Source organism: Perca flavescens, chromosome 18 (genome assembly GCF_004354835.1).
Source record: "Perca flavescens isolate YP-PL-M2 chromosome 18, PFLA_1.0, whole genome shotgun sequence".
In the NCBI taxonomy this organism is placed as follows: domain Eukaryota; kingdom Metazoa; phylum Chordata; class Actinopteri; order Perciformes; family Percidae; genus Perca; species Perca flavescens.
Genome location: NC_041348.1, coordinates 24,328,306 through 24,332,582, shown reverse-complemented (window position 1 = coordinate 24,332,582; position 4,277 = coordinate 24,328,306).

Sequence of the window (4,277 nt, the reverse complement as noted above, 5' to 3'; positions counted from 1 at the left end):
GTTTTTGTAAGTGTCTTACTGTACTTCCAGAGCAGAATGCTATCATTGCCCTGTAAGGGGAAAAGGAGTAACCATTAATTCAAAACACATGTCAAACCCCTCCCATTAGATTTTTGAGGTTTGCTTCTAGATTTACACTGTTGCTTTACATTAACATACTCGACAAAAATGTGCCCTAAAATGACAATTTTGAAGTTCATAGTAAAATTTTGTACATTTTTTATGCTTACGCAAAGCATTTATCCTCTTAAAAATACTTTAAAGAATATTTTAATGTGACAATCAGCAAACATTAATGTCTAAAACAGTCGTATGTGGGTGTGTTGATGTTGAAAAACAGCTGATAACCTCCTTGCAGCAGGCTGCGCTGATCTCCTGCTGACTAATATTTTCACATTTCCCTCTCATTCTCGGTGCTGGAGCATGACAGGCCTTGTGGGATGTTAGGAACCTGATATCCAACAAAAACTTCCTTCAAGAATCCACCCTAATCCTGTATTACTGCAGTCCCTACAACTGCCTGCATGGAACATTTGTCCTAAATCATTAGCTTTTTTCACCTCAGAAACCTGAAGCAAAGGCGTAAAAATTGCTGCTCTTTCTGATCTATGAAGATTAGATTTATAGCCTAAAGGTCAGAATATTTGAATGATTTATTCACACGACCATTTCTCCGCTTGTGGTGAGGGAGACCTCCTGCGGACAAAATATTCCCACATGTGGAGCCATAAATCACCAGGACTGTTGCTAAACTGTTGGACAGGGCACAGTATAACATATGTCACCACATGCAGCCACAAGAGAGAAAGCAAAGAGACAATGGAAGAAAGAGTAGGAATTTATAGAAAATGTGAAAAAAGAGAAGGAAAGGACTTTACATTCACTAAAACCCCAAAGACCAATGACTAGTGATTGACAGAATATCAAAGATTTTCTTCAAATGATTCTTCTGCCCTCACTATGCATGTAGGTTGCCCTCTAGCTAATTATTACTGTAAAATTAATAAAAATGGAAATTTGTTAGTGTGAAAAACCTTTCATGTCATGAGATCTACATCTTCCCACGCTACTTTAGTGTGTAATTTCAACATTTTATCGTATTGTCATTGAGTTAATTTGCTGTTGTTTACACACCAGAACACAACATAATGACTTTGGATGTTCTGCCATCTTTGTTGTAGCTCAAAACTAAAGAGTCTCAGATTTAAATGTGTATTCAAGATGTGGAAACAAGACTCCAACTGAGTGCTAATGTTGCTCAGTGTCTTCTGGACTTATTAACTTGGGTAGTGGACTTTTGTGTTTGTATCTGTTTTTTTATCATGTTGGTTTATTGCATGGTTTTAGTACATGTTTTTACGTGTGGAGTTAACAGATTTAACCAGGCATGTATTTACAGCCCTTTTTGCCTTTAACTCTGACAAACTGAAATTACTAATTAATTGCTATTACTAATTATTTTCTTGGTACATCAATTTTGTCCATAACACAAAGACATTCAGTTTACTGTCATAGAGGAGTAAAGGAACTAGAAAATATTCACATTTAAGAAGCTGGAATACAAAAATACTTACTTTTTCTTTTTCTTTTTCTTTACCTTTCCAAATCCCAATATTGAAGCTTTAGTTAGGCTAATCCTGATTCCATACTACACCTTGTCTTGATAATTAATAATCTTTTCAGTGCCTTTTCCAGCCTCAGCTCCATGCAGATCATATCAGTTACAGCAACATGCGGTGATTCATGTTTCAGATTGTCAGCTCGTCATCAAATTGAGGTTCACTTGAATAATATGGGAAAAGGGGGCTGGGAACCAAGGTCTGTTTAAATTGGCAGGAATCGCTTGCTAATTTCGGTTTGCTGTGTACACCACATGCTTACTGCTTAAAAGGTATATTTGAGAAAATTGCCAGTGGTCATGGGAGGGGGATTTTTGAAAGGAGCTTAATTTTTGTTTTTCTACTTACTATAATGGCTCAGCATCTCTAATGTTCTAAAAAAAAAAAACACAAATGTACGTCAAGATGAAAATCTCTAGTGTCATCTTTTGGGTAAAAAAAGCAGCAGTGTGTTTTTATTGCGGGTTTTAAAAAGACTTAATTAACCTGAAGGTAGTATGATTACTTTGAAACTACAGCAGCGAATGAAGTTCAAACATTAAATTCTACAACATGGACAGAGAGAAATGGACTGAAAGGAAGTGAAGTAAAAATGTGTGAGGAGCGTGGGCATGGTGTGCTAAAGCTGTGGTGAAAGACACCAGGCCGAGCCAGCATAAACCCAAACGCCAGATGTGCTTTCTGGAACCTCTACCAGCTCTGACTTTCCCAGGTGGAACATATTTCACTGCTTCATGTACGTTAATTTTCCCACCCCAGAGGCTTAGCAACAGGCTGAAAGCTCTAACTTCATAATTTATTTTTCTGAGTCATTAATGACCGGGATGTAACACCTCTATCCTTCTTTTCCACATGAACACTTCAATGCTGATTGGCTGTGAAGTGGATTGAGTAGCTGTGATGTACTGTAATGGAGTAATGGTTTGCACACAGTGCTTTCTGCTGACTTAGTGACGTGAAGTCATGCCTGCACATGGCTGAGATGAGATGATGAGTGAACGTTTCATTTCACATAAATTTCATTCATGTTTAGATGGTGTTTGTCACAAAATGCCTGAATGGTTTTATTGCACTATTAAACCATACAGTCTGATTAATGTGGTTATAAATGGGGATCAATGGATACTGAATTATGAACTGGACCAATATTATCAGCTATGGCTCTTTGTTCAGTCTTTCGGTTCACTACTTTGGTCCAGAATAAAATATCTGAACAATTATTTGATGGATAGTCAGGAAATTTGGTTCAGACATTCATGGTGCACAGAGGATGAATACTACTGACTTTGATGATCCTCTGCCACCTTGAGGTTAACATTTGGGATTTTGAGTGAAACGTCTTGACAACTATTGGATGCCATGAAATTTGGTGCAGACATTTATGTCCCCCTCAGGATTAATTGTAAAACCTTTGGTGAACCCTTTACTTTTCATGTTACGCCATAATCAGGTCAAAACTTTACATTACACAATACTTGACTCATGACCAAATACCTGCAAAATTAACGACATTCCCATCAGCCTCTGCTGTACTTTGTCTTTCGCTCTAATTAGCAAAACCTAACATGCTAACACATGAAACTAAGATGTTGAACATTGTCATTGGGAGCATGTTGCCATGCTAGCGTTAGCATTTAGGTCAAAGCACCGCTGTGCCAAAGTAAAGCCTTACAGAGGCAACAGAACATTGTATTATTTTCAGAAAAGAATTAACATTACTTCCTCACATTCTCACATCCAACCCACTGTGTCAGCGCTAGAGTATAGTCTGGCTACACCGCTTATTTATTCTGGGAGATGGGAAATAATGCTCTGGCTTGTTTGTATTTCTTTAAACAAATCACCTGGGCGGAGCTAAGCTTCTGATGCAGCAACTGTGCCCTTGCAAAATAGATAGTGGAGATAGCAGAAAGGGAGGGGCATCCGCCGTGTGAGAGACGCCCCGGATGTCAGGCTTTATCCCAGCAATGTGCATACGTTGACCCACACTACCAATTTCCAGACTTTGGCCTTATGATGACAACTAGAGATGGCCCGATACCACTTTTTTGCTTCCCGATACCGATTCTGATACCTGAACTTGCGTATCGGCCGATACCGAGTACCGATCCGATACCAGAGTGTCATATATTTCATTATGTTTTAACAGCTGTATACTACTATCCCTGTATGGATGTGATATGATTTCTATCTTTGCTGTCGGTCTGGCTCAGGTTAAACTCTTTGTGAAACATGAACAAACACAAACAATGAATGCCCCAGAACTTTCTTTTATTCTCCAGTTTGACAGTCAGTTATAACGGAAAAAGAACATAAATAAACTACTTTAATGTAGATTTTCTTTAGGGCTTTATTACGTGGTATCGGATCGGTGCATAAACTCCAGTACTTCCCGATACCGATACCAGCGTTTTAGGCAGTATCGGAGCCGGGAAAATCTCTAATGACAACTGAGCTATCTCTGAGCAAATTCATTCCACAATGGACTTTGATTAAAGATTATCCAAAGTCAAAATTGAACTTCCACACTGAGCTTTAACACAGTGTTGTCACTCTTAAAACTCTCTGTAGATGACAAGAAAGGATCATCCTAAAGGAACACTACGCAGTTTTCCAAATTGATATGTTCTTCCATGCCAAAAGCAAATGTGTGTATCA